We start from the raw sequence: 10,143 nt of genomic DNA, 5'->3' as shown, positions 1-10,143 counted from the left end.
GGGGGGGGGGGGCCACAGATGACATCAATGGTACAGAATACACAGTCCGATAATCGATTACAGTCACAATGATTTCTCTTCTCTCTTCTCTGTAGGTCGCTCTCGACTCTCTCCAATCATCAAGCAGGCCGCAGGAGACGCGTCACGCAGCCAGGGGCCACTGGCCACGCAGGACCGCCGGTTTCTCGATTCTCGTTTCTCTCTCTCCCTTCTTTTGTCACCATACTGGGCCAGGGTCTCTCTCTCTCTCTCTCTCTCTCTCTCTCTCTCCCCCCCCCGTGTCTCCGTCTCCCTATAAAAAGGCCTCGCTTGTGCAACTGAGACACACCACAGAGAGAGAGAGAGAGAGAGAGAGAGAGAGAGAGAGGAGATAAGATGTCGTGCTGCAATGGTAACTGTGGGTGCGGCGCAAACTGTCAATGCGCCAGCGGCTGCAAGGGGTTTCTCTCTCTCTCTCTCTCTCTCTCTCTCTCTCTCTGAAAGCTTTATGCTTTGTCATCACATTTGCAATTTTGCATGCTCCTTTGCAGGTGCGGCCGAACTGACAGCCTTGTGCTGTCGAAGGAGGCGCCTCTCGTTCTCAGTGCCACTGCCTCCGTCTGCCCCAGGTGCTTAGTAGTTGTAGTAGTAGTAGCAGCTTACACACTCTTCAGTTTTTTTAATTAAAAAATTTAAAGCACAGCGAGAGATATATTGTAACACCAAAGACGGGGCCTGCTTATTAGTGCAATTGGTTTCATTTCTAACACCTTCAAAGGGTGTAGTTAGAAATGGGCATCTTAACCCCTCCCTTTTTTGCATGTGTGTGAGTTTCCCTTCTCTTTTGAGTCAAACCATATGAATTAGCGGCGCCGCCCCCCCCCCCCCAAACCTAAACAACAACCCCCAGTACTAATACGGCCGGCCGCCTTCGACAGCTTCTCTCTCTCCCTCTTTATCGTGCGCAAAGGATTTTTGGACTGTAGCCTTCATTTTGTAGTTCTCCACACGTGTAAAGTGCACTCTATGCCTTATAAAATACATATAGATTGTAGTGTATTTTTTGTTCAAGGTAGTTCACATTTTTTTCTCGTTAAAAACGGACAAATTATCTCTAAGTTCGGTACAATGCCGTTTATTTAGTCCTAAGGATGTGGTCGTACTTGTGCATGTAGTCCTAAGGATGTGGTCTTACTTGTGCCACGTATTAGTAAGATATTACTGATGCAATATCTTACTAATGCAATTATGCCAAACTTGGCCTAGTTGCCAAATAAGTGGTGCACATGTGACCATGGGTAAGGCACTTTTTTTTTTTTTCAAGAGGTGATTGATAATTATGAGTTGTACGACCATTACCTCCTAAAATTTCTTGAAGTTTTGGATCTTTGGCAGTATTGGGAGAAGCCTTTATATATGTTAAATCTTAAAGATTTTAATTTACGTGTGTGTAAAGAATGCAAGGTTCATGAACTTCCATGTAACAATAACCTCACTTTTTTGCTTGTTTGACAGCTATGAAAGGGCTCTAGGTTTCGGAGTCGAGATCATCTTTGGGTATCTTGGCTCTCCTACTTCTTGTTTCCCTCTCAACTAAGCTTAAGGTAGCCTAGTACAAGGGGTTGCCTTAATAATAACACCAAAAATAATGTATTTGTATTTAGTTAATAGCCAGTCGTGCAATTAACATCCATGGATCGCTTGTACATAGTATGCTCACCTTTGTAATCTTGGAATTTGGTAATGATAATGATAATGGCTTAAGCCAAGCCATAAAATGCAACACCTAGCTTCAAAAAATGGTAAGAGACATGGTTCAATGAGTCGGATCTTTTTCAACATGTTGACTCACATTAGGGCCAAACTCTTTTTAAAATGGCATAAAGTCTATGGGAATGTTTCCAAGCTATCTACGAAGTGCGAAAAATTAATGATCACACTTGTTGATGACATGTAATATCATACAGCTGTGTTTCTCTCTTCTCTAATGAATTTGATACGTTTACTTGCTAAACAGTGAAAGTAGTACTATTCTGATTTGCATGCTTACCTTCTATCCCATGCACTGCACTAGAAAGATGATAGGGTTTAAGAGGGTCTTTCAATTTTTCATAAAATTATGAAGGCGCAGGGAATGGTCCCCTCTGACCATTCCCTGTTTTCAAGTAGACCGCATGGCGATCGGCGAATGCCTAGAGCCATTGGCGGGAGCATTGAAAACAGGGAATGGTCAGCAGGGTACCATTCATGGCCGTAAAGGTCTAGGGCGAGGGAGGCTAGACAATGACGTGCGAACGTATGCCGCGCATTGAAAGCGACGTGCTGGGAAATTACGTCGATGAAGTGACATTCGAGATTACGGGGGTTAATGTGCATGCCAATTATTGGCTTTCAAAAAATATGTTACCCGTGTTGATGTGTCGATTTGTCGGCTCAAGCAAAAAATTATGGAGTTTAATCGCCAGTAAGTGTACGGTCCATATGTGCAGGCCCCCTCACGGTGATTCACATTTTGAATAAGTGCATGCTAGGTGGGCAAGAATGATGAGTGTGGCAAAGAGTCTGTGTATAGATTAGAAGCGCTTGGCTTTCCATTACCTTCCTCCTAAGAACAAATGGTTCTTGAAAAACTCTTCGAGGTTATTTGAATCTATTTGGATATTTTGTGTGACAAGCTTCTAATCGTTAGACATTCCTTCAATAATGGAGGGGTGCTTACACTTGTCATCTTGCACCTTGAGTACCTATCTGAGCCAATACCTCTTGTTACTTCTTGGGGCATTTTGCCATTTTTTTTTGTTTTCTTGGACCCGCGTAGCTATCTGAACCACTACCTTTGGTTAGAATCTCGAGGCACGTTGTCAAACTATGATTTTTTTTCAAAGATCTTTTAACACTTTGTATGTGAAAATGTCAAAAATACGGAACAAAATAATCTCTATCGTTGAATCCACACAATAAGCATTTCTTTATTGTAGCGACCCCTTCGAAACTCCTACAAGAAGCATCAAGTGTAAGCGGAGATTATAAGTCTATGATCTACACATTGAACTCTTTGATCTATAGATATATTGCATAATATGGTTTTTTTCTTTAGATTTAAATTTCTTTTTGAAAAAAAAATGAATCTTAATAAACTATCGATTATGCATGTTTGAGTTCAAAATCCATTCTTTGATTACTTTTTTTAATACTAAGGTTTGATTCTTTTAAATTACCAATTTTTTAAAAAAAAGCCCTCTTAAAATCCATTCTCTTCCTAAGGGATCTCTAGACTATTCAGAAGTACGTCATTGTAATATGAAATGAGATATGTGAACATGCTTGTCATTTTGTTGGTCATTACTAATATATATTATTGTATCCCAGAAACAATATTAATCAAGCATGGTGACAAGATGAGTTGCTTTTAATACTTTCCACTTTGGATGCTCAAGAAAAGGTGGGTAAGCAAAGTAGATCACATCCAAAGTGAGTTAGATAAATATTAGATCTATAGCTAGGCAGAGAATAATAGCCATGCATTGCTATTTTCGTCATGGATACTCATAACATGTCATTGGATTTCGCATTAATAGTCTACCTACTAGTGTTTCTCCAACAGAAGTTTCACCTTTAGCGCTAGGGAAGTTTAGGCAGGTCCCAATCAGGCACTGAAGGGTCACCGTCGTAAATGTTAAACAAATGGAAAAGTGAATCCTATAATCTTCTTCAAATTTTAGAGGTACATCTTATATCTATATTAAAGGGAGATATCTATTTTAAAGAGAGAAGGGTGGCCCTCCACGTTGCTGCAAATGCTTGCAGCCATGGCCTTTCCTCTCCTCCCTTTCTATGTGGAGCATGAGGCTGTAGTCGACGTGGAGCAGCAAATCTGACGAGGCGTAGCATGACCTGGATGCACTGAGGTGCGGGCTATCCCTTGAGGCGCGGGTTTCCATTGGTGCCATGCCCAACTACCTTGAGGTGTGTGTTTCCTGCTGCCAGAGCGCTGCCAGAGAGAGAGTGAGTGAGAGAGAGAGAGTTCCTCCCGAGCGTTTCTAATCCCCAGCTTGCTCGCGTGATCTGCCTCTTGCAAGCTATGGAAGGTGTAGTGAGCGTGAGGGCGGCCACACCCACAGCCCTTTGTGTAGCTACAACGCCGTCCCCTGCGTCGTCTTCACGCTCCCTATCATGCCGCCTGCCCGCCATCAGAGGATCCCTCAAGCATAAGGGATGCAACACGTCTAGCAGCTCCTTGCTTCAGGAGACCCTCTGGGCAGTGCCAGCCATAGCTGCGAAAGCCGCAAAAGAGGCAAAAGAGAAGGGAAAGGTTATGGATGACAACGGCTCCAAAGACAACACAGCTGTGACCACTGAAATCGCGATGATGTCGCATCCTCAAGGCCACACATGTAGAGACCTCGGCGGAGCTCAACAAGATGATGAGGGAGACGGCAGCAACGCTTGATGCTTCTGCACCTCTAGGTTTGCAATAGCTTTTGCAAGCTCTTTCTCTATTCCTGAAGCTTGGCATGAGACTTTGAAGAGCCTTGACAAGGAGGTCCAAGATCTAAGTGAGGAGATTAATGCTAAGGTCATTCCTCAAGATATGAGATGTGAGTTTGTCCTATTTTTTTGCTCCTTGCACTTCATTTCCGGCTGGAGTGAAAGGCCCTTTCAACAATGCCCCCTCTCGCCCTGTTGTACCCGATCATGTAATTTGTCCAAATGTAATTGCCTCTCACATTGATATGCCATGTGCAAGAGCTGACTGAATCCACCATGTGAATGTATTGTGTATATTTGAGCTATTTGTAGCTTCGTATTTGGTAATCTACTTTTAATCCCCAAGCTTACTGAAAGCTCACATGGAGTAAGGGACAACACTGAGTTGTTGGCCTTCAGATGCAAGGTCCCACTCCATGCTTGCTTGACACCAAGCCACTGTTGGCGTTGATCAGATGTTGGTGCCCCACTTCGTCCCAAGCTTCTCGCTCTTCACTGCACACAGTAAGAAGCTCTGCAAATGACACCACCGCCCTTCATTGCCCAGATCTCTCTCTCTCTCTCTCTCTCTCTCTCTCTCTCTCTCTCTCAACTGCCTACCGAGACTTGCCTCCACGTTCAGATATATTTTGGCATGTGTGTGTGTGTGTGTGTGTGGGGTTTGCAAGGCGATGGCCATTGTCATCATCACCGAAAACAACTATGATCACAATCATCAGTAATGTGGGGTGTTAGGCTGGTGAAAGTCAAGGTGACTCGGAGTCGAGGACTAGAGGTAATGGGCGGCGGCCAAGGGCTATTGGTGATGTCGGTGATGCAGAGCATTGATGCAAGAGCTCCCTTCGCATGCGTCGCTGCTTTTTCCGCCCTCCTCAACCTCCTGCCCGCGTACACCTCCGACACCTGCTCTGCCCAGGGCCAACGTCATGACATCAGATGTTAGCTTTTAATTTACTTCAGTTTATTTTGGTTAAGATCCACCAAGTTTGTATCAATTTGCTCTCATTAGTCATTTTGGACTTTTAAAGAGGTTAATATAACATTTCATTTCATTTCTCATTCTCTCTCTCTCTCTCTCACACACACACATACACACACACAAAGTTGCACACAAGTTCCTTTTTTTTCTCGGTGAGTTGAATCTCTCTCTCTCTCTCTCTCTCTCTCTCTCTCTCTCTCTCTCTCTCTCTTGCGCGGGCGAGGGCGCGAACAACGCCTAATGCGAGCATCTTCAGTCACTGATGTTCATTTTAGCTTTTATTTTCCTTCATTTTGTATTGTAGCCAGACATTGTATTAGATCCACTAAGATTGTATCAGTTTGCTCCTATCGACCATCTTGGCCTTGCTCACGCAAAGAGAGAGAGAGGCCGCTGAAGGCGGCCATACTAGTACACTATAATTTTCAAGTGATTCTTTCCAAGAAGATGCTAAAGTAACCTGCTCAAAAGAGAAACATACCAAGAAGGTGAGTTTTTGTAGAAGACACTTTTTTTAAAAAAAACAATAGAGCACCCTTCATACCATTAATTGGTTCAATTGTAAGACATGTACCATCATTTCATGAATCTACCCACTCCAATACTACAGCTAACAAGGAATGTGTACTCCCAACAAGGACACTATCATGAAAATTAATTTCTAACCTTTTAAAAGAATTTTCCATCTTAATTCGGTCTGAAAAAGAAAAAGTGAAGTTGATTTAAGTGCTTATAAACCAACTCGATCATAGGCTTGGGACCAAAGGAGAGAATTCTATGAAAGAGCATGGATTAGGGCTGTCCGGGATAGATTTATCCTCCCATGATATGTACCTTTGATCGAGTTCACTAAATGGCAATAATCCACGGTACTGGATCAGGGCAACCCTGTCCAGGTGTAGAAGGTGGGAACCAACCCCAAGTTAGACTGGCAGGCAAAGGAAGCTTCTAGGAGCAGTAACCAATGAGTTATCGCAATAATTGATAGTGCACAGTCAGGCAATCCAACAGCCTATAAATAGGACCCATTACTCATTTTGTATAGCTTTTGACTTTTCTACACTAGTCTATGTCCAGAGCTACTTGTGCTCTTGTAATCATTTTGGTGCGATCTCTCTGTTCTTTTATGATAAAAAGACAGCTTTTGGGATATCAAATGCTCCCTAGTGTACTCTACATATCTGAAATACAATCCCAATTTAGTTTCCTTTCCAGTCTTTTCTTTCAGTTCCAATATTTCACCTTTCGATTCTGTTGTTTCCTATTTTTATTTCAGCATTGTTTTTTAGTAATAATCAGGTCACTGAATCTGACATCTACAGTCCTAAGTACCAACTTGGAATAGTTGTCTGAACACATCCAGCTCGTTCCATTTTGGCGATCACGGTGGTTTCAACTAAAAGTTCTGAGAAATCGAACTATCTCCCAACTTGTATTAGATCTATTGTATGTCCACAGTGCCACTCAGAATAAGTACCAGAGGTTCTAGGCCAACAACTCGCTTAACGAAAAAGCAAGAAAGGGCTAGTCCAATCCCATAAGAGATTGAAGTAGGCTCTGAAATTGATCCACAACCTAGGAATGAAACTGAGGTTGCTCCAGGAGGAGGTATTGTTGAGCAATGAAGGGATTCGCAGTATTCCAGTCATTCCATGCGTCGACGAGTTGAAAGAGCGGCTAGACGGAATAGGATTCAGGGAACCAAAGTCAAAGCCAAACTTATGAGAGTGATATGAGCCAAAAACCTCATCACTCAACACACAAGGGAACCAAGAAAGCAATTGAAGAGACAGTGACTGTTGGCGGATGTGGTGGCGGATATGCCATGAGCGGACACTAGCATAGCGAGAATAAAACCAACAACTCTAAATTGGTTGTTAGCGGATGTGGTGGCGGATATGCCATGAGCGGACACTAGCATAGCGAGAATAAAACCAACAACTCTATGTTGGCTGTTGGCGGATGTGGTGGTGGATATGCCACGAGCGGATACTAGCATAGCGAGAATAAAACCAACAACTCTATGTTGGCTAAGGACAAAGCTTAACACGTAGGCGTATGGAAACAAGGAGATAGATGTCAATCACCTACTCCACCTTCTAAGACAATTTCTACTCAAGGAAACCAAATCTAAACATTCTCTGCACTTGTGAATACAACTCAACGTACAATGCTCATGCTATCCAAACTAAACCAAACGCATTTGCAAAATCAAGAAACTCGTAGAAAACATTCCCCTGATCAAGAGGTCATTACCCTACGGACTCTGACTTGATATCCTACCTCAAACCACTTCGTGCTACAATCACATATAAAGACAGGCAGCAAAATGCATGTCACCACTTTTCGATTTGCATGATCCTAATTTGTAGCTCTACTCGCATGAACCCACGGGTAGAAAGAAATTACCAAATGGACATACTATTTGCAAGAATAGTCACACGAAAGCTTGTAGGAGCTCGCTTCGCGATGACACCGCAATCGTGCAAGCTTGGCGTTGGATTGAACCCCTAGCTGATGCTAACGCATTGGTGGTCTCGCTTTTGCAAGGCTTTGTAGATTGCCTAGGGAAGAGAAGAAATCTCTCTCTCTCTCTCTCTCTCTCTCTCTCTCTCTCTCTCTCTCACTCAGACACAGTGCACAACAAACGTGAGATTAGATTAATTCAAAAGTTGGCTTAGGGTTACAAAAATTGGTTTATATACAATTCCTCCTTAGGGGCTCGTTCCCACAAAGAATATAGGCCGCTTAAACCATTACAAAATGTCATTCTGTTTCTAAAGAATAGTGATACAAAAAGTTGGGAAGAGCTTCTTCTGTGTTTAGCCATCAACACTCCCCCCTTTCGCGTCCATGTCGTCCCTAACATGAAGGGTCTTGATCTCTTGATTTGGTAATAATGCTCAGCATTTGAGTCAATGGAACCCTTGGAGCTTTAGCAATTCCAAGTATGACTCATGAGTCATACCTTATGTTGCCCAAGGTAATTGTGAGGCCAAATATTTTGCTATCATAAGTAAAGAAGCCGGTGTAGAAGGCTTCCTCAAAAGCTTGCATGTGGTAGCTCAGGTATAAGAGATCCTCAGGCTCTTCCTTTGGTACTGTCTCTAGCCTTCTTCGAAGTCGTGTGGTGACTAGTAGGGCTACTACTATTATTGGTTCATCTTCTATATCTTGCTTTAATTTCAACCACTCATTCTATGTTGGTGGGTTGGGCCATTTTCCTCTTGCACCGATAGCTTCATATGCAATCTTTGTTAGTGTTTCCCCACCTCCAATATACTTGGGCTTTTCTATACCCATGCTGACAACTTGCTCATGAAGATATTGGGTGTAATTCACTTCTTTGGGCACACTGCTTTTCAATGCCCAAGTTATGGTAGTAGCCACTGCATAGGGAGGCGTTGTCTACTTTTGGGATCACTTCCTACAAACATGGAAGCATTGGTTGTACAACTTGCAGCTCTTGGGTCTACCAGGTCTTCAAATGTCTGATTGGGTTTCTTTTGAGAGTAGACCTTTACTTTATCTCTTATTTCTCTAACGGATCTACCCTTATTGTGGAGCCCCAGTGCATCTGCTATGGTTTGAGGTGTAATCAGAGTCTGTGTCTTCTGTTCGTCCAAAGCAATTATCATTGCCTTGCCATCTTTCTAGATTGAGCTGACTAGCTTGTAGACTCTTTGCACATCTACACCCTGTCAGGACAAGGGCAAGGCCACGGAGTCACGGACTGAGCTAGGGGCTAGGCTAGGCAATGTGGACAAGGGGATCCATCTAGGGCAAGAGGCTAGGAGCCTGCCTTTATATTGGGAGGTTGGGAGGAGGATCCAAGGTCTAGTCACCCAAGTTCGTACATTGGTATCAAGAGCCAATTACCTTTTTGGGAAGAAAGGCGTGGTGCTTCTTTTCTAAGCCTCTTTGCATGTTGCATGTTGTGGGGCTTCTCTCTTGCCAAGGGAGGAAGGGCGCTGGGGTTGAGGAGCATGTGCAGAGCCTCTTGAGGCGGGGAGGGACACGCAGTCGACCTCACCCAAACCTCGCGCTGCATAGCTTGGAGAGTGTGCGCAATCCCAGGCCAGCAAATCCCATCACAGGAGCGGACAGTGGGAAGCACCGGGTGCGCCTCCATCATCCAATCGACCTCGCGCGGTAGTTTCCGACTCCATATCCGCCTTTGTGTGAGTTCTTTTTTACCACTAAACAAACCCGTGGTGCAATTTAGCCCTACATGTGGTGGAGAGCAGGTAAAACTGGTGTGCAGTGCCATGTTAATGGCCATGTTGATGAAGGTAGCAGTAGAGTATGCCATAGTGGTGCAGCAGGTGCAAAGTTGTGCTAAAAGATGTGAAGCCGTTGTACCTATGGAAGGGGATGATGCGAATGTGATAGAGGACAAGTTTCTCTCTTCCTTGGCAGAGCTTGAGGACGCAGTAGTAGAAGAGCAGGTAATTGAAGCGGACAAGCAAATGGTGCTTATTGACCTTGAAGGGCCAATTGATGAGGAGGAGCTGGACGATGCTGGAATTGAGTTCATGGCAGGTGAGAAGGGCAAAGTGGAGTCAAAGTTAGAGGGGCTCGCTATATAGTCAACTCCCTTTATGACAGGTGATGCGAATTCCAAGGTGTCCAAGCTTTGTAAGGAGGTTTGTAAGTGGTGGTTGAAAGGAATGGTGGTAAAAGCGGCTGTGCAGTAT

General features: G+C 43.8%; 1 long non-coding RNA gene and 1 pseudogene across 1 annotated transcript; both read left to right on the top strand.

Moving 5' to 3' along the window:
- Positions 1-282: 282 nt before the first annotated feature.
- On the top strand, positions 283-1,802 carry LOC147432896 (uncharacterized). The gene is made up of 3 exons (XR_015185578.1): positions 283-440; positions 531-608; positions 1,495-1,802. It is a non-coding gene; the product is annotated as an uncharacterized LOC147432896 (long non-coding RNA).
- A 2,107-nt stretch (positions 1,803-3,909) lies between these two features.
- On the top strand, positions 3,910-4,761 carry LOC147432895 (uncharacterized; annotated as a pseudogene).
- Positions 4,762-10,143: the final 5,382 nt, after the last annotated feature.

This window comes from Adiantum capillus-veneris, chromosome 20 (genome assembly GCF_014529385.1).
Source record: "Adiantum capillus-veneris isolate H3 chromosome 20, ASM1452938v2, whole genome shotgun sequence".
In the NCBI taxonomy this organism is placed as follows: Eukaryota; Viridiplantae; Streptophyta; class Polypodiopsida; order Polypodiales; family Pteridaceae; genus Adiantum; species Adiantum capillus-veneris.
This window is presented reverse-complemented; position numbering and strand designations above follow the sequence as displayed.